This window comes from Phalaenopsis equestris, unplaced genomic scaffold, assembly GCF_001263595.1.
Source record: "Phalaenopsis equestris unplaced genomic scaffold, ASM126359v1 Scaffold000002, whole genome shotgun sequence".
Lineage (NCBI taxonomy): Eukaryota > Viridiplantae > Streptophyta > Magnoliopsida > Asparagales > Orchidaceae > Phalaenopsis > Phalaenopsis equestris.
In genome coordinates, this window is record NW_018164444.1 from 18167369 (window position 1) to 18195145 (window position 27777).

Sequence of the window (27777 nt, forward strand, 5' to 3'; positions counted from 1 at the left end):
AGGTGATGCTTATATTAGAGTTTATATTAGCAGCTTTGAGCATATTTTATAATTAATGTGGATATGTTGTTTTATGCTGGTTAATAGCTTCACCTCTTATATGGTGGATAACGGTGGAGCAGTTTGGACGACCACGTAAATTTGTTGTCATCAATCGCTGGGTCTACACTTGGGTCAGTTTATTTATTATATTTCCTTATTTTTTGGACTTATCTATTCTATTTTTAATAAATGCAGGACAATGAGTTCCAGACATTCAGGGAAGTCCGAGAAAGTGATGTGTCGTTGCGGAATACCGTCCTTGCTATTCACGTCACGTCAGACACATAGCTACGGGAGACAATTTTACAGGTGCCCGCGGCGGGGACAAGGACCTGAAGACTGAGACTGCAAATTCTTCAGGTGGGCCGACAATACAGCTGTGTCTACGATATCTCAATCGGACACAGCTGCTAGAAGTTCGATAGTACCACAACAGGAGACCACCGCATGTGGTTTGAGTTCTTCCGTTTCTACGATATCCCAGTCGGACAGGTTTGCTCGGTATTTTGAGGTATCAGAACCGAGCAACATTCGTCATGATGTGCTTTTACATTTTAAAGTCAATGTTGTCATATTTTTCCTTGTAATTTTAACATGTTATTTTTTCCTTTTTTTTGGTCATATTATAATTCATATTAGTGTGCGAATGTATACTTCACTTTCGTATCTGTCTTTGCGCTTATTTGATGTAATCGGAACTTATTGACTTATATAAATATTATTTAAATCTTTTGCATTTTCATTTTGTAACATTTCAAAAAATAATAAATTGTTACACAGATTAGTCATTTAACTAAAAAAATTTATAAATAAGTTGTTTACAAAACACACTAACCAAACAACTAAACAACTTATTCAAAACAAGGGCAGAATTATTCAAAATACAGAATCAGCTGTTTTCCAGACGCACTAACCAAACAGCCAGACAGCTTATCCGGATCAGCTGGTCATCAGCAGATTATCAGGATAAGCTACTTATCAGCAGAAACTGGATAAGCTGCAGCTGCCCCAAACAGACCCTAAAAGTATGTTCCTGTTTTGACTATTGGTACTCAACTGCGGGTGCAATCTGAAGCATTTCTTCTGCGGGTGTCCAAACATCTTGCGGTGCTTGCAATAGTAAGATTTTTGTTTCATAATGATTTTTTTTCAATAACCATTGTGAGCAGATCATGCTATACTTCTTCTACAACTGGTAGTGTAATATCTCTTTCAATCAAAATCCTTGCAATAGAGGGCCTTGAGAAATGAACTGTAGGTAAGTCTATCTGCAAAGGTTTTCCAATGATAGTCCCATGATAGTCCCAATTGCATTAGTCCCAATTGCATATAAGATATGTAGGTCAAAAAATTGAATCTTGAGTTCAGATAATAAGAACCAGATAGGTGCAATTGGGGGTTTTTGACTGAGTCAAAATCAGGGATCCATTTGAGCAATTTCATATGTTTGCCCTCTATTGTGATGAATTCCTTTGAGAAAATCCTCGTGTAATCTTTTTCTATGCTCAGCTGTATCATAACATGCCTTCCGTCGAAATGACGCACCTGCCAATCACTAAACAGTTTGAAATCTTCAAAAACCTTCCTGATAATCTCCATCTTAGGGCAACCTAATTGGAACTTTTCAACTTGTCTAAATTTATATTTTCCCGCACAGGTTGAAATTTCAGCGCGAACAAAAAAAATTGCTGGTTTGCCCGCTTTTTTCTTTACTTTTTTGATGAGATTGCAATCTTATTTTCTGCAACAGAATCATGGTACATCTGTGGGAATACCAAATTATTTGCGAGGTGAAAATGGGAGCTGCGTTTGTGAACCACTGTAACATAGGAGGATTTGATGAGATTATCACTGACGACGACGGCAACGTAGGAAAACCCTGTGGCCATTAGCATGTTTCACATAAGCATTGCAACAAATGGCGCAACTGGTACGCGAGCAGTCGAGCAGAGCCGACGGAGCAGTCGAGCGGACTTGAGATCCTACAGCGTGAAGCGTCTCAGACGCGAGCTGCAGACGACACGATAGACGAGAGCAGACGTCGCAACAGACGACGCAGATAACGCAACAGGCGAGCAGGTTCGACGACGCAAATTCCTTCGTCAGCCAGAGTCGAAGATGAAGACGAAAATGATCGAAACAACCGAGAGAAACATACATCTGTTTTGAGCTAGGGTTCTCCATGAGCGGAAACTCTAGCAGAGCGAAAAAGAAGACTCATCGCGTTTTTTGTTTATTAAGGCCAACATAAGTAATCAACATTGAAGAATACTTATACTTGTAGTCAGTACTGAGAGATGTTTTCTTTCAACATCAATTTTTAATTTAATGCTTTCATGGATGATAGCTTTTAAGTATTTTACCTTCAATAGCTCTTTGGATCCGTAGATGAAATTAATTTGCAATCCATCACATGAGGATGCATTAATGTAGGAAAAAATGGGTGATAAAAATTGCAATTTAGTTTTTGTTTGGAGCAGTTGCAGCTTTTTGAAGAAGCAGCTGTGAAGCTGTTGAAGAAGCCGTTGTTAAAAAATTGTGGTGGTTGTTCAAAACAAAAAAAAAAAAATATTTGGAGAAGGCAAACTGTAGGTTTTTTGCAGCCGTTTTCTAGCAGTCATCACAGGTAGCCAGGTCTGGTGGCAAAACGCAGCTTTCAGACCGAATGGACCTCACATATTTGATAGTCTATATGGTTAAGCACGATACCACAAATAATATACTATCCTGAAGGATAAACATATCATTTGTTAGTAGGCTTAACCACATAAACTAAAGAGTTTGTGTCGTCCGTTTGGTTTGCGAAACTTATTTTATAAGCCAACAAGCTCTCCTATTTAATATGGGAGATTAAATATGATTTATATTAAGTTGAGTTCTTAAATTCCCTATAGAGGCAAACCCCAAGCCCATATAGTTAATTACATTTTACGCTATTGAAATCACCTAGGAAGACTCAATTAAGATTAGTGGTTCTATCTTCAAAATTTCAAAGTTTGAGTTTCCAAGATTGGACGTAGAAAAATCAAAAGGGAAGAGCTCAAATTAGGAACATTTATTTTTAAGAGTCAAAGTAGTGAAAGATATGAGATGTCACAGATCCGAGGGGGAATCTTGGTGACTTCCCAACTATCATACTATTAGACTTTTATTTTGAAGAGATGTTATTTGATGTTTAATCCCACGAATTTTATTATTTATGACTTATACTCGCACGATACCCGATTGTGCAAATGACCTACGAAGATAGAAGGATTTAAGTCGTACCGAACGACCTCAGAATCATAAAGAGAATTAGGACTTATAATGCACAATAGAGTGGTGCAAAGGCCTAAAACGGAAATGAGGATTTATGTCGTACCAAGCGGACTACCTCGAAGTCATATGTTTGTTATTTATTCTATGAAGATTTCAACTGAGGATCGTCCTTCACTTCGTTGTTGTGGTCTCGATCGCCGCCCTCCGTTCGCTCGCTTCCTCGTTCTGCTTCCTAAAAGGATACTCCAAGATCCTTAAAATATCGATCATAGGCTCAGGGTGTTGGTGTGTATATACATACAATTGTTATGTCAGTGGCTTGCCATAGGATGCCTACTAAATTGGGTGTCCTACTGTCCTCTATCCTAAAGACTCCTGTAAGTTTGTAGAAGTAACATAAATAATAAAAAGGAAACATGCTACGGAGCGCAGTAAACAATAAACAGTAACGTCACAAGCATGAACTATATTTTATGCAGTAAAGTGCGGTAAATAAAGAAAGACAGTACAATGTGCAGTACAGGAAATAAAATTCAGTAAATATAAAATAAACCTGTATACCTGGCGGATCTGTTGCTCCTGTAAATGACGTCGGTTTCGCAGGTGAAAGTAAATGAGTTTAGTGGAAAATTTGGCAGGTGGCAAGCATGCATTTATATAAATAGGAATGAATAGAAAAGCATCACTTAAAAATCTTGAGGAAAGCCAAAAATGACTCATGGTAACTCGACGAAAACCATTGGAAACACGAAGAAAATTCGAATGGAATCTCGAGTGATCTATAAAGACTCCAATAAAATCGTATGAAATGTACGAAAAATCCGAGGAAAGAAAGAAAACCGTAAGCATTCGGGTCGGGTTAGGCTCAAATTTAGGGTCCATTTGGCGCAGCTTATCCCAGCGTTCAGCGTTTTCATAACGCCGCAGAGCCGTTTGGTTAGTGCGTTGAGGTTGGAGGTCGGGGAACTCGTGTATGGTTTTACGTTATAACCCGAATGATTACGATTGCTCCCTATACCCCGCGTTCCGCGTTCCATCGCAACTTATTACTTCTGAGCCCTCGATTCCGTCTTCGTTCGACAAAGTCGCGTCGAAGACGGGAGGAGACGACGACTTTTGTAAGGTTTCGAGCCGAGAGGGATCGCGAGAAATGAGGGAATGACTCAACGACGCGAGGAGAGGAGGCGGCAATCGGGTGGTCGTCAGCAATGACCGTCGACCGACGGCTTGGAGCGAAATCTCAGAGTAGGCTAGGATTTTCGCCAAAATGAGGGTGGCAGCTGTCTTGCGTGCGATAAATAGGGGAGAGAGAGTATGTGATGATTTTATAAGGATGATAATAATAATATTATTAGGGTTTAGGGTTAATCATCAATCTGCACATTTTTAGCCTGTACACGTCCTCACAGCAAAGTTGATGTCCTTCATGACTAAAATCGATGTTACAGACTCATTTGTGCAGTCTGTTTCGTTATCCAGGGTCATTCATACCACTTATTTAGCGATCAAGCTTATGTTTCGTTACGTGGCTTCTGTTTTATTTATTATTTTGCTCATATAGTTCCATTGCAAACATTTTCACTAAATAGGGGTAGAATGATTATTTATCCAGCAACAGCTGTCAATAAGCTGTTCTGCATAAGCTCTCCCAAACAACAAGATAGCTTTTCCTGATAATCTGCAGATTATCATCAGCAGATTGTTAAAAATCTACAGCTGCCCCAAATAGACCTTTAGTTATTTTCAAGGGACTTCGAAAGCAACCATCGACCATCTGTATGTATAGAGCCCGACATTCAACTAGAAATTTCCAACAATAAGATCTTAGGAGGGCAATCCTTAGCTCAATACAGGTAATTGACAAGTGGACAATTATATAGTATTACTTAAAGTTTATATTTTGGCATGCATATAAGCTTCATGCATATAAGCAAAATTTATATCTATTTTAGTACTCAAAATATTTTGTAAATAGCGTATTTGTTTTAATCGTTGCACTTTAAAAATTTAATTGTCTACAAGTCGATCACACTGTCAGGTTAAGACTGCTAACAACCTAAGAAAGCAAGGGTTTTCGCTAGTTTAGTGTCGGTGAATAATATTGTCATCCTACATTTTCACCGGGTCTCTAGGACGGGTCCCGATGTTGTAGGATTCAATATTATTTTGCTCTACCACCGGATGCCTTTGTTAGCACGGTCTTGAACCCCAAAAAAGTTTGTCCAATTTATGACCTTGCTTGATTGTTCATATTTAGCCACAACTATATATGCACGCTTATGATTCAGACATAAACACCAAAACCAAATCAAGAAGCAAGGAAAGAGAACCGAAAAGAAATAAATAAAAAGAAATAGAACTAAACCACCTCTAAAACTAGTATAAGGAGGAGGCCAAAACGGTAGGATTGTTTGCCTCAAATATTCACCTAATAACACCTCAAATAAATAGCAAAATGAGCACACTCATCAATAGCTAGCTCTTTTCCAAACCGCCGGTGTAACAATCCAAAAGAAATGTATCGAAAGGCCCCAACATTTTAGGGGATTCCAAGTTGCTCTCAATTCAATCCAAATCTGCTCAAAAGCCGCACTTCGAAAGGGGCCGAAATTGCAACTAAACTCTCCCAACAAATATCAAAAGGGCCTTGCATTGCAGTCAATCCAACCCAAAGAAACAAATATCAATAGGGCCTTGCTTTGCAGTCAATCCAGCCCAAAGAACTGGGCATTGAAAACTCCTTCCAAACATCAAGCAAACCGGCCCTCGAAGAAGGCAACTGAATTCCCTGAAACCATGAAGATTAAAGTTTTTAAACCCACCCTAAGGTCAGCCAATTAACTCAAAACAACGTGGGGGAGCACCAACAAGGGTCTCGAATAGAGCTAGCAGGGAAAACAACCCAAAACATACACAGGTAAGCTTCGACAAGGTTCTCGAACAGAGTTAGCAACAGAGGAGAAACAAAACAAAATTCCAAAAGCTCTAAAGCAAAAAAAGGGTAACCACCTGCATATGTCTCAAATAGAGGGGCAACAACTAAACCCCAAAGCAGCAAGTGATCAAGTTCATAACCATGCCAAAACCTTTTTGTAAAACTGAAGCGGGAGAATCTACAAAACCAAACCAAGCCAACTCCATAAAATCGAAGCCACCAGTTCCATAAAATTGAACCGAATGAGCTCATAAAGCCCTAAGTTGCAGCGTGCGCGAGTGAGCCTTTTGAGCCGAGAAGCTAGGGATTAAAAAAAAATTTAATTCATTTTTTCATTTTCATTTTTTTTCTTTTAATTTTATTTATATTTAATACTTAAAACCTCCCAATTTGCGCGCTTTTCACTTGTGCGTGAAAACATATCGAGATGGGAGTCCCTCCTAACTAAAGTAGACGCTCCGGATGCATCGGCGTAGTCTGCTTCATCATTTGGGGTTATTCGGACAACCCTGTCGACAACCAGGCTGAAAACACGTCAAATTCTATTTTCTCAAAATTTTGTTCCGTGATCGATTATTCTAACAATTGATTCAAGTTTGGTCAATCGTGAAGCCTTCTACGAGTGCAGATGACGTGAATTTCGATATTTATGTGCAATGAGCGTGTGAATTGTGGTATTCTTGCATCGTGAGAGTGCGCGGAAGTCATGATGGTTTTCTAAGGCTTTAGATCCTATGGGTACTCGACTTGAGTTTCATTTTAATTGACTACACCAAATATTGAAGATTTAGAACCATCTATATGAAACTGCAAGGAGTCAAGAAGTGACTCGAATTTCTAGTAGGTGCGGGTCCTTGACTAGTCCTTTAAGAGAGTCCAACAGGAAGTTCTAAGTCTAGACCCTGGGCTCTAAGGAGAAGGAGAGACCTCACCAAAAATGAGGTCAACAGAAGCTATGACAATGTTTTAAGTAGTAATACCAAATATGAGGTGATGGTTTGAAACCAATTGACGCGGGAGTTTTCCGACCGCAGTTCAGTACTGCGGATGCGTTACTGTAGCTGCTATAGTAACAACGTACACTTTCTTATTTAATTCCCTACATAAATTCATCCTTTTCTACAATAGTCTCACTTCAGATTCCTTCGTTCACCTTCCCCTCTCCTTTATTTATTGCCTATTCTTCGACTTGCCTAGTTTATTTATTTCTCCCTTATTTATAGATGTTGTTTGTCTAAGATTGGGGAAGGGACTTTTCATGATTACTGATTTTAGTTGTTGCCTTTGTGGCATTTTCCCTCTTTGGGGGTTGTACCTGACGACCAGAAGGTGTTTCGGCTATAAGTCGTCCGAGGTGGCGATCGTCTGCAAGAGTTTGGGTGGTGCTCCGGCTGTAGCTCGATCCCCACGAGACATGTATCCTATTGAAGCCCCTCCAGCCTCACTTCTAGCAGCCACAAACTATCCTCTTTGCTGCCATCTACTTTCAGCGCCTTCCTTTCCACTGCAAGACCTACCCTGATCCCTCCAGCTGACTGCAAAACAGAGTAGCCCCTTCATTGCAGCAGCCGTCGACCATCTCCTAACCGCCACCCAGTTCTCCGGGCTCATTCCTACTATCACCAAGTCCCCTCTAGACTAGCTCTTGCTGCCACCAGCCCCTCCAGGGTCTGTTCCGGTTGCTGTCTAGCTCTCAGACACCAGTTTTTGCTGTCATCTAGCCTGCGACCATCTGCCTGCTGTTGTCCCAGGCCACCGTAGCTCCTTTCCTGTCACCTTTCAACCACCGCCCTGACCACTAGGTTCCTCCCTGCTGTTGTCCAAGGTCTCCAACACCTTCCAAATGTTGTACAGTTCACCCTAAGCGTTTTCCAACCGCTATCCAGTCCACAACACTCATCTTCCGGTGGCTGTTTGGTCCACCGCCACGCCTCCTGCCCTCAGATATGTCACTCTTTTCCTAGAGGGCATTTATGTGTTTTGTGTTGCTTTCTTTTCGTATTTTTTGCAACATTGTTGTTCTTTCTATTTGCATGTTTGTATTGTTTATGTTGAGAAGTCTTTGTAATCCTATTCAAATTCAATAATTATATTTACCTTCTTATTGTGATTTGGGTCTATTTTCCAACCCCGAACACCAGTTCCTTCTGCCGTTCAGCCCGCGACCACCTGCTTGCTGCTGTCCCAGGTCACCGCAGCTCCTTTCTTGTCACCTTCTAGCAGCCGCCAATCCTTTTCCAGCCACCAGGTTCTTCCCTAGTGGCGTCCAACTTCCCAAGCGCCTTCCAATCGCTGTCCAGTCCACAACACTCTTCTTTTGGTGAATGTTCCACCACGCCTCCTGCCCTCCCCGGATCTGTCGCTCTCTTCCTAGAGGACCATTTATTTGTTTTGAGTTACTTTTCGTATTTTTAGTAGTGTCATCGTTGGTCTTTCCGTTTGCATGTTTTTATTGTTTATGGTGATGAGTCATCGTTGTAACTCTATTCGAATTCAATAATTATAATTACCTTCTTATTGTGGTTTCAGTTTCGTCCGGTATCACCAATTGTTCTCATTTGTTATTTTCTGTGATGTCTTGAGAAAAGAAGCGGTTGGGTTTTCTCTGTAGTCAGGTAATATACAATTCCACGAGATTACTCTACTAATACTATTAGACAAAAAAAAAATATATTAATGTATGGTCGGTTGTTAAAATTGAGAAAGAGATATTTGATTTAATGTAATATAAATATATAGTTTTGAAAAGTAATTGTTTAATTTTGAAAATACGAGACCGAACCGATCTTATATATACGATTGTTTAAATAAATGAACACAACACTATAAGTGATATACATATCCCGAGAGATAGACATACCACTTATCCGTGAGACCCGGTTAAATAAACTAAAGAATTTATGATATTTGTTTTAGTCTGCTAACCATTTATGTTGACAGACAAATTTATCTACCTAATATTAAAAATTAGATAGAGTTTATATTACTTGGGTTCTTAAAACTCTCTATAGAGACAAACCCTTATAGTTAATTACCTCTCAAATGACTGAAGTCACTTAGGAGAACTCTCGATGATGATCAGAGGTAACTATCTTTATGAATTCAAGGTTTAAGGTTTCCAAGGTTGGGCATAGAAAAGTCAAGTGGGGAAATGGAACAAATGGGAACATTTATTTCTAGAGTCAAAGGAAAGAAAAGTAGGGGATGCCATGAACCTTGAGGCAAATCTCTGTGACTTCCCAAACTATCCTATCGTATGATTTCAATTTTGAGAAAATGTTATTTGATGTTTCATCCCACTAATTTTATTATTTAGGACTTATATTTGCGTGACACGGTCATACAAACGACTTTTAAGATATGAGGGTTTACGTCATACCGGATGACAACCTCGTAATCTAAAGCGAGTTAGAGCTTAAGTTGCACAATCTGGGTGTGCAAATGCCTAAAAGATAAAATGAGGATTTATGTCGCGCTAGACATACAACCTCAGAGTCCTATGATTTATTATTTAAACTAGGGAAAGATATGCTGTTGTAGATTGTCATCCTCCACCTGCTGCCTCTCGGTTTTGCTGCCCATGAAGACTCGCTCCAAGCTCCAAACTGTAGCGACTCCAAGTTTAGTTTATGTTTTGCATTTGCAAGTATAATTATTGTTGGGCCTCAAGGGTCTGGTGTACATCCTAGCATATGTCCTACTGTTCTTACCCAAAGAGTTTAGCAAGTGCATTAAAGTAAATAATGCAATAAAAAGAACAACAAATTGCAAGAAACTTAAACAAATTGCTGGAAAGTCCGGTATATATAAAAAAAAGTAACAAAACACGATGTCACGTATGAAGAACCAGAAGTATGTGACTTATATGTGATATTGAGAATGTCCCCAATTGTCAGAAGGATTTAAGTGTAAGGCTTAAGCTCAAAGCTTTGGGAATGTCCTCAATGCTTTGGTAGCATATGTCCTGTTCTTTACCCAAAGAGTTTAGCAAGTGCATTAAAGTAAATAATGCAATAAAAAGAACAACAAATTGCAAGAAACTGAAACAAATTGCTGGAAAGTCCGGTATATATAAAAAAAAGTAACAAAACACGATGTCACGTATGAAGAACCAGAAGTATGTGACTTATATGTGACATTGAGAATGTCCCCAATTGTCAGAAGGATTTAAGTGTAAGGCTCAAGCTCAAAGCTTTGGAGCATTGGGTTTTACTGTAGGTTAAGTCATGACGGGAATTTCACTATTTGATTTAATTAAAAGGAAGTTATGAACCACATCTTGGTGTACCTTTATTTCTATCATTTTAACTAACTTATAAATTAAGGTCAAATGCATAGTTTCATTATTCATTTGAAAATTACGTTGATGAACTCTAATCTAGGGTGTGCTCCTAGTCTAGAAAGTCTGTGCTTCTAACTTGAACTTGTAGTGATTTAAGGTGTTTTGCTTTCAATGAAGTGTTTCCAACTAATCCTCAAATGTTTTTTAAGTGTTTTCCAAATAATTAAATAAAAATTCTCATTTTTGACTTAAACATATAACAAAAACAAATTAACGTAGAAGGAGACCGACCCACTTCTAAAAAGAAATCAACAAAGCAAAGAGGTAAAAACCGCAAGTAAATCGGCCTAAAGACATTTAAATTCTTTCAAAAACAATGATCAAATCATTCCTAAAATGTGCGTAAAAGTCTCCAAAAATCAGCATTTAAAGTGCCCATATCGATGTATGAAAACTTCCAAAAATCAGCACCTAAAGCGCTCATATGTATAAAAGCTTCAAATAATCAATACTTAAAGTGCCCAAAGGGCCTCCAAAAGCTATTAAATAAACCCAACAGATGCTGCCCGAAAACCATCAATTTTGTATTTAAAAGCAACCACCAAAAGAGTGTTTAAGGCCCCGCCTCCAACCCATAAGTCATTTTGATAATCCATATGCATATTCAAATAAATGAGAGTTTGCTATTCAAAATGAGGCACGTACAAAATATAAATTTTCAAGATAAATCCACATGTTAGCCTTTCTTTGCTTTAGCATATCCCCATTAGCAAGTAACTAGCCGTTCCTCCATGATATTAAGGCTTATGCACAACATAAGGTAGCTAATGATCCAGCCACAACCTTCAACAATGGTTCAAAATATGACGTAAAATCATTGCAATTTCCAAAGTGATCCATGCTATGGAGTAATGTAAAGACTAATTACAACTTTGCATGCAATAAACAGGCTATTCACAACTTTTCACTTATTTAAATTATAAGCAAAGAAAATATGGCCACGGATTTTTAAATTGATTCAAAGCTATTAATTACAAAAAAATAGTTGCAGCTTGTAGTCATTTGCTCAAAATCGCCTTTTAAGCCTAAATCAGACTTCAGTTTTATGCAGGAAATAGGAGATATACAGGGATGAAGCATATGAGAAAAGCTCAAAATAAATCGAAACTCCATTATATATCCACTAATCCACCTCTCCTAAAAAAAAGAAGTTATGCTTTTTGTTCAAGTGCCGTTAATAATATAAGCAAAACAGAAATCCGATTTTTTTTTTTTTTAAAGAAGGCAAACAATCTCCAGAGAAATCTCACAAACCTATCCATCAATAATCAGGGAGACACACTTGTGATTCATTAAAGAAGCTAGAGCAAGTTTTAAGGAGGAGACGCCTAATCCAGTCCAAAATGATATCTTAATCCTAGCAGCCTTTTCAATTAGAATTTTTTCTGTACAAAATCCAAAGCATTCAAACTAGGGAGCTTTTACATACACACCTCCCAAATCACATGGCTATACCTCAATCAAAGATAATTGTCGTTTCTCATAATACATCGCTACAAAAATCGAAGAATTTCTAAATAGAATATCAAGCAAGTCACCAAGCTAAACAGCTGAAAGTAAAGAGGAAAGAAGAAGCTCAAAAGCTGCTTTGCCTGCTTACTATTTTCTTCATCAAGCATTCTAAATTGCACAAATTTCAGTTTTCTAAAATTTTCATTGAGAAATGTTTCTTAGAAAATATATTGAACTCTTTTTTTTTAACACCGCAAAAGTTGGAGATAAAAGAAATGTTTCAAGCTCATGAAGCACATCCAATGATTCATAGGATTAACGGGCAGGAAACTTGATCATTCATGCCAACAAACAACAGTTAAGAAAACATTATGAGGTTGACTTTAGATGGAAACTAAGGCCTCAAAAGCTTGTTTGAAGATTAGCTTTTCAAATTCTAGAGCTACTTGCAGGAAGACTAAAATATCAAGCAAATAAAACCGGGCCTTCAAGCCAATGCTAAGCAAACAAGTAACAAAACGGGCAACCAAGCAAAGTATCGTGGAACCAAACAAACCTAAGTCCGAATACCTCCAAATAACCAGATAGAGCAATGTGCAGCCCTTAGCTTCAAGCTGCTATTAACCATATGCAACAAAAACTTCAATGACAAGGGCTCCCAACCCATCAAATATCAGTTACGATACCTTTAATCTACCCAGCAAAAGACTTCAACAAACATTACGCCTCTTCACAGCACCAACGTTATGTAAAAGAATGACATCAAGCTCAAAGCAAGCCTTCAACAACAACAAACAAAAAAAAAAAGAAAAAAAAAACGCAGGAGAGAAAAAGGAGAAGAGTCACCTCGCTAGCTGCTTCAAACGAATCCAACAGGGCTCAAAATTTCAAACAGTGGTGCTCCAACAAAATTCCAGCAACAACCCAATCTCTCCCTTAAAGGGGTTTTTTATAGCCGAAGGAGAGGAAGAAGTTTACCTCTACCTATCTAGGGGTGAACCGAGCCAAATGAGACTGGCGAGAAGCGACAAGCATCGTAGGGAGCGTGGCGAGGGGAAAGCCAAGGCGCGGCAGGGAGTAAGTGGAAGCTTTTCGCAGGGCACGGGGAAGGGGGACTTCGGCGACAAAGGAGAGGAGCGTCAGATCAGCTAGGGTTGCGAGCGGTCGAAGAGGTGGAAGAGGAGTCGGGCTCGGCTAGGGCTCGCTCGCGGGAGAGAGAAGAATCGGGTCAAATGGAGAAGGATCGGGGAAGGATTAGCCGCGTGCGTGAGTTTCGGGATTTGGAGATTTAAGTAAAAAAGAATTCTTTTTTTATTAATTAATATTGAATATTCCTCGATTTGCGCGTTATTTAATCCCGTTCGGAGTCATATCAAAATTGATGTCCCTCATAGCTAAAATTGACGTTTCGGACGTGCCGACATAGTGCGTTTTGCCATCCGGGGTCGTTCGGACAACTCCGCCAATGATCGGGCAAAAAATGCGTCGAGTTTGATTTTCATCAAAATTTCGAGTCTGCGATCGATTGTTTCAAAAATTTTATTTAAATTTTCGATAAATAACTGTGCAGACGATGTGAATTGTAGTGATCGAACGTGTCGACTCTCCGAATTACGAAGTTGGTGCGTGCGAAGGTGCAAATTGTGCATAAGACAATCCTAGGGCTTAATGATCCTATAGTGACTCATTTTGGGTTTCCTCATGTTGGTTTCAACCTTCTAAGTGCTAGAGATCGATATCACACATGCGAAACTCCAAAAGGGTAAAGAAGTAGGTTGAATTTCTAAAATAAGGCGGGTTCCATTTCTAAGGCTCTAAGATAATCAAAGGGTGAACCCTAAGACTATACCCTAAACCCTAAGAAGAAAAGTAGACCTCACTAAAAATAATGTCAACAAATGGACCCCCAATAGGTGTGGTGTGTCGGACAAACACACCGCGCATATTGATGTTGACCAAAGAGCAACAAGACCAACACATACGTCTAAGCCGACAAACTTAGAACAAAGAGTAAAATTGAGTGAGAATTGTTTTCTCTACGGAATTAGCTGGTGAATTTTCAATTTGGAGCTGTGAATTTGAGTTTTTTAAATGTGGATTTGATTTGCTTTGTTTTTTTTGTTTTAATTTTCATTTAGTGCTTATGGGGGAAGTAAGACGAACGCCTATCCTGAATGCTGAGTGCTTTGATTTCAATTTTGATTTCAATTTCAATTTTGTGCTAAGAAAGGGAGTAGGGCAGAAACCTATCCCAAGTACTGAGATTGCTGAGAATTGTTGAGAAGGGAGTAGAGAGGAATCCTATCCCGAGTGCTGAGAATTGCTGAGATTTGCTAAGAAGAGAATGGGGCTGAAACTTGTCCCGAGTGCTGAGAATTGTTGAGAATTGCTGAGAATGGAGTAAGGTGGAAGCCTATCCCGAGTGCTGAGATTGCTGAGAAGGGAGTAGGGCGGAAGCCTATCCCGATTGCTGAGAATTGCCGAGAAGGGAGTAGGGCGGAAGCCTATCTCGAGTGCTGAGATTGCTGAGAATTGCTGCGAAGGGAGTAGGGCGGAAGCCTATCTCGAGTGCTAAGATTGCTGAGAATTGCTGAGTAGGGCGGAAGCCTATCCCGAGTGCTGAGATTGCTGAGATTTGCTGAGAATTGCTGAGAACGCTGAGAATTGCTGAGAAGGGAGTAGGGCGGAAGCCTATCTCGAGTGATGAGATTGCTGAGATTTGCTGAGAATTGCTGAGTAGGGCGGAAGCCTATCCTGAGTGCTGAGATTGCTGAGAAGTGTTGAGATTTGCTGAGAATTACTGAGAAGGGAGTAGGGCAGAAGCCTATCCCGAGTGCTGAGATTGCTGAGAATTGCTGAGAAGAGAGTAGGGTTGAAGCCTATCCCGAGTGCTGAGAATGGAGTAGGGCGAAAGTCTATCCGGAGTGCTGATTGCTGAGAATTGCTGAGAATCCTTGAGAAGGGAGTAGGGCGGAAGCCTATCCCGATTGCTGAGATTTGCTGAGAAGGGCAGAGGCCTATCCCGAGTGCTGAGAATTACTGAGAATTGTTGAGAATTGCTGAGATTGTAAGGGAGTAGGGCGGAAGCCTATCCTGAATGTTGAGAATTGCTGAGAAGGGTGTAGAGCGGAAACCTATCCCGAGTGCTGAGAATTGCTGAAATTTGCTCAGTTTTCTTGAATGCAGAGATTTGCATAAATTTGCTGAAATTTCTTGAATGCAGAGATTTTGTAATTTTGCTTAGATTCATAAGGAATTTTGCTAAGATTCAATTTATGCATAGATTATGAAAATTTTGGTGAAATTTGGTTCATGCAGAGAATATGAAGAATTTCTTTTTTGGGGGATTTGTTTATGCAGAGATCTTGAGCAGAGCGTGAAGAATTTTTGTGAGATTTATTTATGTAGAGATCATGAAAATTTTGCGAAGTGCGGAGAACATTTGTTGAAGTTTATGTAGTGTTGAATTTTATTGAAATGTCTGTGCAGAGATTTATAAAAAAAATTATGAGGTGCAGAGTTTTGTTTCAATGTTGACTCTTATTTTGTTTGATGCTGAGTTTTATTTTGTTGCATTTGCTTTACGATTTGGACTCAGTTTTAGACAAGTGTGACATCCGAGCTTCTAAGAATAAGTTTTTGTCTCTGAAATATCCCGAGGCACAATACTTCTTGAAGTATCGCCCACTGGAAAGATGTGTTATCTCTAAGGACACCACAACTTAAGAGGCATTGTCGTTTGCTTTGACATTGATTTTTTAAATGTTGTTCAAGTTGTCTTTGAGAAATTGTTATTACGTTCTTCAAATTGTCGTGGAGTTGTGTTTGCTGAGCGTTGAATGATACGACTTCAAGATTGAATTTTCATTAATTGCTAATATCATCGTCGTTTCTTTAAATCTTTCTTCTTGGACATAAGCAGATTTTAGAATTTCTGCTCATTTGATTAAAATATTTTTCATTGTCCAAAGATATTTCTGAGTCAATTAATAGCCAACCAAAAGGCTCGCGATCACTTAACATTTTCTTGAATATAATATCGGAAAAACTTACGTAAGAGAACATTTCGAGTCTTATCAATTAGGGGAGAATTCAGACACCGATTTTTTATTATACGTCCACCTCAAGCTTCTTCTCAGGTAGATTCTTCTTTTGTTTTGATTTTTCGGATCTAGCTTTTCACATAATCTTTTCTCTTCTTTTTTTTTTCCGTCTTGCTGAGAATTACTATATTTGGTCGAACATAATTTAAGGATTTTGAATGTCTAAATTCAAACACTAATTTTTGATTTTTTGTTTTGTGAGCTGGTTATGGCTTTTCTGTTCATTCTAATATAACTTCGCTGTTTTATAGCTAACTAGTGGCAAAAACGGTTACGATTTCAAAGCCGTAAGAAGATGGACTACCCAAAAAAAACTGGGTTATACCCTTATTGAGTGTGAGAAAGTAATTTTAAATTGATTTTTTTCTTACAGGGTCAATTACAGATAAAGCTTTTCATGTTCCTATATTCTCATAAAGCTTGCAATTATTTGTAGGTTTTTGTTCCTGTACACAAGGATATTCATTGGTGTTTAGCAGTTATCGATATAAAAGATAAAACTCTCCAGTATCTTGATTCTCTTGGTGGTGTGGATACTTATGTGCTAAATGTATTGGTAAGTGCGACACTATTTTTTGCTCTGGACCTGAAAAAAAGAAGTGGAGTACCACGGTGCCTTTTTTTTAATTCGTGAATCATTTTGCTCTCTATGTCGGGAAAAAAAATGGTGGTTGCTTTGGTTGAAGTTTGAATTTTTAACTGAACAGGTTATGTAGAATTTCACTTGTCATGAATGAAGGGAATGGGGAAAAGCATATCACTGTTTGAATAGCTGGATACCATTGATTTTCATTTGCTTCAGAAAAGAATATGTGCTCTTGTACTGAACATTTTGACCAAATAATTTACTGGTACTTTAATGCAAATTAACAATGTGCAACATAGCATACATATGTATTTATCACCTAATTTGGTACAAATCATTCTGAGCATGCATACATGATTACTTTATACATAAAGTGATACTTGAATACATGGATAATTGGTTGCATTTATCTGTATGCACATGCATGTCATCTACTGCTTGTTCTGTCTAGAAAGGAGTTTATTTATTGACTTAACTAGGAAAATTCTTGATTTTTTTATTATTAGTTTAACTGGTTTGTCGCTAAATCACATTGCCTCTAAGAAGAGTATACTAGCAATTATAACCCTGCAATGCACTGGAAATTGATGTTTCACAATCAGATTTCATTTGAAAGGAATGAAAGTTTATTTGAAAATAAAACTTAAATACATTATCGTTTTTGCAAAAACAAAAAATAATTCTGCTAACTTTAAAATTTAAGTAAAAAATATAAACAAATCATGAAGTAAAAAAGTGAGTGCTCTGGGGTTTGAAAGGAAAGAAATTGCTATTAGAATTCAAAAGTTTCAGTCTAATTGTTTAATTTCAGGGAATTCATTGGTTCTTGGTGATATTTATCAGCAATGCAAAAAAGAAATGTGCTAGCTAGTATAGTTTGCAATGTCAAATACCGTGAAATAGGAATTTTTTTTCTTTTGCAAAAACCACACAATTTGTTGAAATTGTTCTTTTATTTTTAAATTTTTTCTATTTTGCATGCACTTGTAACAACGGTAATGTTAAAAAGGACAAAGCAAAGTGCAAAATCAAGAGAAGATATTGTCCGCTAGTACAAAAGTTCAAATTTGTCCATGAAATGGGGTACGATTTAACAAAATAGTATTATGAAAATTTTGTGAAAATTTTGGACTCTTCAAATTTTCACAACCAAATTATTCCTGTTCATATATAGTAATTTATAAGCAACAAACAGAATGATTCTAAAAAATATAGGTGTCAACACTTGGCAAAATTATAAGATCTAGCGTTTCATGCATCTATCCTAACGTATAGGCCATTCAATGTGTGTAAATGTTTATTTACCTTTAAAAGCTGCATGTTTGAACAAAACAATGTGAATGGCCTATTGTGTTTTCTAAGAAATTTTCTGAGCTAGCACATTTAGTCAATTTGCTTCAAATACAATTAAGTTTAGTTATAGAAATTTCTTAAATTTTTCTATTTACCCATATCCTTCGCTTTAGTTATGGATGCTCTTACTGGACATTTACAATAGGATGTATCTTGATATATGCTTTTCACTGATAATATCCTTCCTGCGGATAAGACTAGTGGAAGAGTTCATGAAATACTTGAATTATGGAGCTCGACATTAGAATCTAAAGCCTTTTGTTTGAGTAGATCTAAAATTGAATACATGGAATGTAATTTTTGTAGTAGTAGATCTAGTGACAAAGTTGCAAGAATGAGTGCTGAAATAATTAAAAGGAGTGAACATTTTAGATATCTCGGATATATTATTCAAAGTGATGGTGATACAAATGGGGATGTTATTAGTAGAATTCAAGTTAGATGGTTGAAGTGGAGGAATGCATCGTGCCTATTGTGTGATAGAAAAGTTCTGCTTTCTGCTTAGACTTAAGCTTAGACTTAAAGGAAAATTTAATAAGATGGTGGTGAGATTTGCTTGCTATTAAGCATGAACACCGACAGGAGACATGACCATGATATGACACAAATGTGCGGAGAGTAAGATATGACACGTCGCGGGCATGAACTTTCCTTTTTTTTATAAATTATTAATGTAAGTCAAATGTGCGGAGAGTAAGATATTGCACTTCGCGGGCATGAACTTACGTTTTTTTAATAAATTATTAATGTAAGTTGTGTAATAAAAAAAAAATCTCATGTTAATATTTTCTCTTTAAAAAATATCACTTGATAAAGTATAATGTCATATGCAATAAATAAAAGTGTATTGTTCAACTAAACAAATACTAATATTGTTTTAGTTAGAGTTATTTCAATATTCATAAGTCTACTTGGTTTAAATCAACACAGCAAATTGGCATCAATTATTAGACATGATTTTGTTGGTAACAACATTATACTATCTAAACAATGCCAAAACCTAGAAGAAAAAAAGAATATATAATATTCACAATAAACACACCAAGAATGAGTATATTGATGCATCACTAATTATATGAACACGCTTGACACAATGAGTATCATCACCACTAAAACAGATGCTCTCTTCAATAGCATTTCAGCTTCATAAAGAAAAGTATATTTTGCAAAGTTGCATCATTGATGAAAATATATAATTCACCGTATGTTTTAGGCTTATATTAGACTTAATTTTGGGGGATCATGCACAACACATATTATTTTTAGCTTGTCAAATATGTCCAATGGAGTATATGGTTCGCTCATGCCATACATAGATTTGAAAGGATTGTTATAGTGTTTGTTCTGCATAGCGTAATAAAATGTCCGTGCAAGAGGTCTAAATATAAAGGGGAAAAAAGAAACGAAACCACAAAGTAAAGATGGGATTAGCTTTAAACTTATGGCGTTTGATTTAAAAAAAAAGAAAGAAATACTACAAACTTTAGCCGAAATGGTGTGTTTTAAAAATTATCACATATAGGTCTGATTTTACTTGTTTGTAGCTTGGTTTAACTCTTCGTAATTTACCTATGAGAAAATTATTATGCTGGGAAGAGTTGGTTGAATGGACGTCCAATGCTATGGTATTACGGAGCTCATCTTTGTAGCATTTATCAGGGTATGATTCTTATATACTGACAAATACATATGGAAAATTTTTCTTCCAGAAAGATTTATGATGTAGATATACGTGGAAGGTCATTCTTCTTTTATATGTTTAGGGTTGAGGATATTTATCTTGCCACTATCAAAATGATCATAATAATAAAAGAATCAAATTCAAGATCATGTATAACATATTTTATTTGGAACCATCTTGTCTGGTAGAAAACTTAAAATGAATCTTCAAAGTATATCATTTGGCTTAAATCTTAAAATGATTCCCCAACTATGCTTAGGTGGCTAAGTTAGTCTCAAAGTATCATATTTTTCTAATTTATTCCTTCTACTATACAAAATTGATTCAAAATGGAATTTTAGGGTTCAGGGTTTAGGATTTAGGGTTTAGCCAATGGATTAAATTAGAGAAGTGTAGATGATTTTGGATTATAATATTAAATATTTCTGTTTTTATAAAGATAAAAATAAAATTTGGAATCATTATTTTTTTATGAAAACAATGTGAGCCTAATAAAGCTTGGTTTAAACTCAAAATGCTGAATTAGAGAAGTCATTAGGAATGTTAGTTTGGGTGAAAAAGACCTGCAAGAGAAAGATGGCTCATGGGAAATTTCAAAATATTGAACATGTGACCTATATCAATTGCTTTAACGGCGAAGAGAAATTTAAATCACTTTAGGATGAAAAATCGCTAGCGGTGGCTTGGTGGGTGGCTCGAAGGGCGGCCGGTAGCCGAGGTTGCAGTGGCAGCGGCAACTACAGTGCCAAAGCCAAATCGTGGAGGCGGCAAGCAACGCTCAGCCGACGAAGTGCAACGGTGGGGAGCAGTCACCCAGGTGCTTCGGTCGAATTCTAAATTTAGCCAAAATGAATTTTGTCGTAAACTTCACATTCATTTATACTTTACATTGTATTTGTAATTCTTCATGTTAAATACATAATTTTCTCAAATTCCTACAAATAAATTACAATACACCAAAAAACATAACTCAACCAAACAACCCCTTCTCTAAATTCTTTGTGCTTTGGATTGTGAAGGAAAGGGAATGAACAAGAACAACAACAACAACAAAGCCTTAGTCCCACTATGTGGGGTCGACTACATTAATCATTTTTCTCCAATGCATCATATTTAGAGAAAAATTATAATCCAGCAATTTACTTAAAAAAACTAAATAATACTAAAGTAAAAGGCTAAATTATATTAAACTGCAGTGATGTTTGTGAAGGAGTGTCGGTCGTCATATAGCTGGGTGCGGTTTAATTTAGTATAATATAGTGTTTATAAATTAGGTATTTTAATTTAAAGAAAATGAGGTTAAACTGATCCCATTGATTCTTACAGCTTGGATAATCGAGCTAATCACGAGTAATGTATCACCTTGAAAGGTAATACACTACCTGATATTAAGCTCAATTAAATAAACTATAGAACTATATAAATAAATGGCTTCCGTTTAATCTGGCAGTTTGCATGATGACCGACAAATTCTGGCGACTCCGCTGGGGAATAGTTCTTCTCTCCATATTAATCAGAAATAATTGTTTTCATACATCGGTAATGTGTCTGTTTCCCTCTCGGATCAGATTACTTCTTTTCTGTTGGTTTACTTAGCCCATTTCTTCCTTGGATGAGTACAACTAACTCTTTTGGATTCCAGGGCATTTTGTTTAAACATCATAAACAAAGAGTTCAGGAATCCTTTGGGTTTTCATTTTTTTGTGGGGTCGGACCCCCGATAGGTGTGGTGGTGAATCATATTCACCAAAATGATATTTCATATCTTCGATTTCGGATTGGGTCAATATTACAATGCATCTCATCATTTTAGGGTTAATCTGCTTTTAGCCAGATTAAAACTAATTCTTTGTACTTATTTTGTCAGTTCGTTTTTATACAATAACTACAATTCGAAATATACTTTAATTCACTTTAATTATAAATTTTGCCCAGTAAACAGACATTCCTTACCACTTTTAGCGAAGGATTAGGTCGTTTCTGACGTTCCAACCTTCAATTGACAGTGACAATTTCGACTCCGAAGTTGTTGTTTAGCTTTGCAAACAATTAATATTACGATGAGGCTACTCTCAGCCAAGCATCTATGATCAAGTTTGGGTCCGGATTTGATGGAGTCGAGTTGTTTCTGGAGAAAGTTCCGCGTGTTGTCGTTAAGACAACTTCTTCTGAGGTGGCTAAGTCCACAATTCAATTTGATCTGAGCTCTCAACACGATTCCCCACCCCCCCACCCCCAATCAAGAGGATGAAGTTTGCTAAGACTCCCGTGCCTGTTCAACCAGTAGTTTTGTCATCTGTTAGGCCAGTTACCCCGTCCACTGCTGGACTCACAACTGTTGTGTCTGCTGTTTTTCCTGATAAAAGAAAGAGAGTAGTTAGATAACTAGAGCCTGAAATTTTTGTTGCTCCGTCTGTGTTTGAGGTTGGATCTAGTTCACGATCCATACCTCAAACACGGTCTCAAAGAAGGAATAGATCGAGAAAACTTTGTAAGACAGCTAAAGATAAAGCTGCAAAGGTAACCTTTGACGACAGAGCTCTCCAGCCAGAAGAGGTGGAAGTGTTTGAAACCTTTCCACTTTTTCAAGGGAGTAGATTTCACCCACTTTTTGCTGCTCTCGTTGAAGAAAGCCCCTATAAAATTGCGGCAACACTGCCATTACTTCATAGACAGAGTAGGGTAAGAAAGAGAACATCCCCCTTATCTCGAGTCCGATTGGTATTAAAAAATCTAGCAAAGGGCTGAATTAGTAAAGAAGATGTGATCTATAATCTCATCAAAAGTGAAAGCTGAAAGTTAGAGCACCCGGCGACCCGGGACGACGAAGTCATAGACATCTTGATTGGGTTACCATTAATTAAATAATAAAAATTTGATAAAACATTGTTTCTTTATTTGCTCTATTTATTATTTTATGTATCTCAATACATGTTCTTTTACTGTTTTTATCAAACATAGAATGCATGTGTTATGAACAAATAATGCAGGAATAAAAATTACTTAGATTATGGAGAATGTATACATCATAACACTAGAAAATTACTTAGCTTAAGTGAACTTAATCTCGGTCTAGGTTGGAACTATACATCAACTATCCTTTAATTAATTCACTATAAAACTATCAAAACAAATAAAACTTTTAATAATAAGATTGGAGGACCTGAAGACTTTTCAGTATGGAATTTGGAGCAGACTTCATGGGTAGCTCGTTCAAGAGTCTTTCTTTAGTTAATAACAATCCTTAGGATTCCGAGGTTGTCTTTTATGACGTAAAATCTCTCTTTTGTTTTAGGCTCCTGCATAGTCCCGATATGCAGTATGTCCTAACTTGTTTTAGGATTCTGAGGTAGTCACTCAATGTAAAATCTCCTATCTTTCTAGGTTTTTTGTGTAGATCATTATTACACAAATCTAAGTCCTAATTAATAAAACTGATAAGAGTTAACTTAAATTAATATCATCTTAAATTGAGCTAAATATTCTGATAGTTTGAGGATTACCAAGAACCTACCCTCGATCTTTAATCTCCCATACTTTTCTTCCTTTAATCTTTAAAACAAAATCTTTCACTTTTGAGTTAATCTCTATTGAAAACTCCACAATCCTGTTCGTTGAAAACATTTCCTTTTGAACTCATGACAACAAAAGATTCATGATTTTTATCGAGAGTTTTCTTTAGTGATCAGTTCGCTTAAAATGTAATTAACTATAGGGGCTTGCCTTTTTAGGGAACTTAAAAGAATTCAGACTTAAAATAAACCCTATTTGACTCCCATATCGAATAGGGGAATCTGTTGGTCATCATGCAAACTTGCAAATCAAACGAAAGTTATTTATTTTTATAGTTTATTTAATTGAGCTTGTTATCAGGTAATGTATTACCTTTCAGGGTGGTGCATTACTCGTGATTAACTCGATTATCCAAACTGTAAGAATCAATGTGATCAGTTTGACCTCATTTTCTTCAAATTAAAATACCTAATTTCTAAACACTATATTACACTAAATTAAACCGCACCCCAGCGGAGTCGCCAGAATTTGTCTGTCGCTATGCGGCTAGGTGCGGCTTAAATTAACTTGCCTGTTGCGACTCGGGGCCGGATCTCAGTGGATCGTGGCAGCAAAGACCACTCTGCCACGTATAATGCCCCATCACGAATTTAAGTCGTCTGCAAAAGATTCTGTCCATCGCCCGTTCGAAACTGCAATTCAGGGCGTCTATGTCGGCTGTCTACGTCACTGGCATGGCACAACCCACGTCACGTGCCCTTGGGGGCCGAGGCCCCTACCAACGGTCTGCTGGCGAACGATGGGCTCAGGCGCCACATTTTTAGCGCGGATTTTGACTTAGAAACGTTCAGTCATAATCCTGCACACGGTAGCTTTGCGCCACTGGTTTTTCAATCAAGCGCGATGACCAATTGTGTGAATCAACGGTTCGTCTCGTACTATGTTGAATTACTATCGCGACACGATCATCAGTAGAGTAAAACTAATCTGTCTCACAACGGTCTAAACCCAGCTCACGTTCCCTATTGATGGGTGAACAATCCAACACTTGGTGAATTTTGCTTCACAATGATAGGAAGAGCCGACATTGAAGGATTAAAAAGCAACGTCGCTATGTACGCTTGGCTGCCACAAGCCAGTTATCCCTGTGGTAACTTTTTTGACACCTCTAGCTTCAAATTCTGCGACTAAAGGATCGATAGGCAACGCTTTCACGGTTCGTAGTCGCACTGGAAATCAGAATCAAACAAGCTTTTACCCTTTTGTTTAACACGAGATTTCTGTTCTCGTTGAACTCATCTTAGAACACCTGCGTTATTTTTTAACAGATGTGCCGCCCCAGCCAAACTCCCTACTTGACAATGTCTTCCGCCCGGATCGACCCGCCGGGGCGAGTCATAAAAGCCAAAAGAAGGGGCCAGGTCCCGCCTCCGTTTCACGGAATAAGTAAAATAACGTTAAAAGTAGTGGTATTTCACTTCCGCCGGCGAGCCGGCTCCCACTTATCCTACGGCTCCGACTTATCCTACACCTCTCAAGTCATTTCAAAAAGTCGGATTAAAGTCAAGCTCAACAGGGTCTTCTTTCCCCGCTGATTCCGCCAAGCCCGTTCCTTTGGTTGTGGTTTCGCTGGATAGTAAACAGGGACAGTGAGAATCTCGTTAATACATTCATGCGCGTCACTAATTAGATGACAAAACATTTGACTACTTTAAGAGAGTCATAGTTACTCCCGCCGTTTACCCGCGCTTGGTTGAACTTCTTCACTTTGACATTCAGAGCACTGGTAGAAATCACATTGCGTGAGCGTCTGCTGGGACCATCGCAATGCTTTGTTTTAATTAAACACTCGGATTCCCCTTGATCGTACCAGTTCTGAGTCGGTTGTTCGACGCCCGGGGAAGACCCCCAGGGGGCCCGTTCCAAGTCTGTCCCCCAGCCCGCACGCGGCGACCCGCTCTCGCCGCGGGTGCAGTTCCCAAGGGTGCAGCTCAAGCAGTCCGCCGACAGCAGATGGATTCGGGACTGGGACCCCGTGCCCAACCCTCAGATCCAATCCTTTTCCCGAAGTTATAGATTCATTTTGCCGATTTCCCTTGCCTGCATTGCTCCATCGACCAGAGACTGTTCACCTTGGAAACCTGATGCGGTTATGAGTACGACCGGGTGTGGACGACACTCGGCCCTCCGGATTTTTAGGGGCCGCCGGGGGCGCACCGGACGCCGCTCAACGTGCGGCGCTCTTCCAGCCGCTGGGCCCTACCTCCGGCTGAGCCGTTCAGGGTTGGCAGGCTGTTAAGCAGAAAAGATAACTCTTCTTGAGGCTTTCGCAGGCATCTCCGGACTACCTAATGTCGGTGTCAGCCGCCACATCCCGACTCGGGAATTTTAACATTACTCCCTTTCGAAGCTCGCGCGGAGTCGCGTTCTCTGATGGGCCTCCCCCGTCTCTTAGGATCTGCTAACCCATGTGCAAGTGCCGTTCACATGGAACCTCCCCCCCTGTCGGCTTTCAAAGCTCTCATTTGAATATTTGCTACTACCATCAATATCCGCACCGACGACCGCTCCGCACTGGTTCGCACCCCGAGTTTTATGTCGGCAGGCGCCCCCCCCCTAACAACCCCGCCTTGGGGCCTGGCCATCGCCCCGATGGCCGGGTGTGGGTCGCGCGCTTAAGCGCCATCTATTTTCGGAGCTAGTTGATTCGGCAGGTGAGTTGTTACGCACTCCTTAGCGGATTTCGACTTCCATGACCACCGTCCTGTTGTCTTAATCGCAACACCCTTTGTTGGTTCTGAGTTAGCGCGCAGTTGGGCACCGTAATCCGGCTTCCGGTTCATCCCGCATCGCCAATTCTACTTACCAAAAATGGCCCACTTGGAGTCCTCAATTCCGCGGCAAGGCTCATCGAAGCAGCCCGATCATCCTACCTATTTAAAGTTTGAGAATAGGTCGAGGGCGTTGTGCCCCCGATGCCTCTAATTGCCTCTAATCATTGGCTTTACCCGATAGAACTTCGTCCGGGGCTCCAGCTATCCTGAGGGAAATTTCGGAGGGAACCAACTACTAGATGGTTCGATTAGTCTTTCGCCCCTATACCCGAGTCAGACGAACGATTTGCACGTCAGTATCGCTGCGGGTCTCCACTAGAGTTTCCTCTGGCTTCGCCTCGCTCAGGCATAGTTCACCATCTTTCGGGTCGCGACACGCATGCTCCCACTCAAACCCTTCACAGAAGATCCGGGTCGGTCGACAGTGCACCCATCAGAGGGGGATTCCGCCCATCAGCTTCCTTGCGCCCACCGGGCTTCGACACCCGTCGGCTCGCACGCAAGTCAGGTTCCTTGGTCCGTGTTTCAAGACGGGTTGAATGGGGAGCCCACGGGCCGTTCCGACGAGCACGCCGGAGCCACGCGGGGCTCGCCTGATCGGCGCGTGCCGTGTCCGTCGACCGCACCGACGATGTCTCCTCGGGCGTCGATCGTCCGGGCTCTTGCCGCTGGGGAGGCCTGCAACGATCCTCGCCTCGAGCCGAGCAGCGGACAGGCCGCAACCATTTCGCTTCGGGCTGAGGCGCACCTCTGGCCAAGCACTCTTTGACTCTCTTTTCAAAGTTCTTTTCATCTTTCTCTCACGGTACTTGTTCGCTATCAGTCTCACGCCCGTATTTAGGCTTGGACGGAATAAACCGCCCGATTAGGGCTACATTCTCAAACAACCCGACTCGCTGACAGTGCCTTGTGTTGCGATAGGGCTTGGGCCGAACGGGGCTCTCACCCTCCCCGACGCCCCTTTCCAGGGGACTTGGGTCTGGTCCGTCGCTGAGGACGCTTCTCCAGACTACAATTCGAGCCGCCGCAGGGCAGTCCGATTCCCATGCTGGGCACTTGCCGGTTCGCTCGCCGTTGCTAGGGGAATCATCGTAAGTTTCTTCTCCTCCGCTTATTGATATGCTTAAACTCGGCGGGTGGTTTCACCCGTCCTGGGGTCGCATTCCAAGCTGGGGGGGGGGGGAGGCGCGTGGGATGGGATCGCACGAAGAGTGCCATCTCCTCTCCGGCCAACACGAGACAACGCGGGCCTTGCCCACGACAGCTTTCCTTTCATCAACCCATCGTTGTTCGTGGCCAATGAGACGATAACCCACTCTTCAGCCCGCCGCGCCGACGGGCACGACGGGTCACTCTGCACATCCGGGCCTCGCCCGGCACCCCCACCACGGCGGGGATGGGGACTTGGCATCGCTTGATGCCCAGGCGGACGTGCCCTCGACCGATTGGCCTCGGGCGCAACTTGCGTTCAAAGACTCGATGGTTCTCTCATTCCGGTTAAGATCCCACGGTTCTATCATTCCGATATCACTATTTTCTTTTGAATTTACTTAGCTTAAAGGAGTTTATACGTTCAAGTTCATTTAAATCGGAGAGATCTCGTTAGCAACCGTGGGTTAACTCATCAGAGGGACTCTCGTAAATTTAAAAGTACATGTTTTTTTTGTTCTGAAAATGT

The 27777-nt window shown here is 39.6% G+C and overlaps 1 long non-coding RNA gene and 2 pseudogenes across 1 annotated transcript in view; all 3 read left to right on the forward strand.

Annotated features, from left to right (window-relative positions):
• The window catches only part of LOC110021018, an 18067-nt gene extending 1381 nt beyond the window's left edge, over positions 1 to 16686 (forward strand). Inside the window, exons 2-3 of the long non-coding RNA XR_002293595.1 lie at positions 16384 to 16476; positions 16569 to 16686. This is a non-coding gene — a long non-coding RNA (uncharacterized LOC110021018). The remainder of the gene's footprint in view (positions 1 to 16383; positions 16477 to 16568) is intronic.
• A 7321-nt stretch (positions 16687 to 24007) lies between these two features.
• LOC110031191 lies at positions 24008 to 24860 on the forward strand (annotated as a pseudogene).
• A 557-nt stretch (positions 24861 to 25417) lies between these two features.
• Positions 25418 to 27263, forward strand: LOC110033267 (annotated as a pseudogene).
• Positions 27264 to 27777: the final 514 nt, after the last annotated feature.